Source organism: Morus notabilis, unplaced genomic scaffold (genome assembly GCF_000414095.1).
Source record: "Morus notabilis unplaced genomic scaffold, ASM41409v2 Scaffold973, whole genome shotgun sequence".
Lineage (NCBI taxonomy): Eukaryota > Viridiplantae > Streptophyta > Magnoliopsida > Rosales > Moraceae > Morus > Morus notabilis.
This window is the reverse complement of record NW_010362556.1, coordinates 22,029-22,497: the sequence shown is the minus strand read 5'-3', so window position 1 is coordinate 22,497 and position 469 is coordinate 22,029.

Sequence of the window (469 nt, the reverse complement as noted above, 5' to 3'; positions counted from 1 at the left end):
TTCTATCTCTCTCTTTCTCCATTTTCTTCCACCGCCGGCCACCTCTCTCTCCGGGCTTCCTCCCGCCGGCATCCTCTCTCTCCCTTGCTCTCTCTTTCCGGGTTTCTCTCTCCCTCTCTCTCTCTCTCGGCAGTTTGGCCGAAAATCTCAACAAAAAAAAATGAAAAACAGAAAAAATTGAGGGAGACAAAGCTCGAGCAACTGATTTGAGGTAAAACCCTTTGAAACCCACTCTTTGATTCGGATTTTAAGCTTGAGAAAGTTTGATTTTGGTTAGATTTGAATAATTTTGAGTTAGGGTTCGAGTTTGAACAGTTATTGTTGGAATTGAATGAAATTTAGGGATTTTTAGTTATTGGACTTGTTTAATTGATTAGAAACTGATTTTGATGGATTCTGGAGAATATATATTGAAATTGGATTTGAATTGCAGGTTTGGCATTTTTCCTATTTATGCCGGCATGCTGCC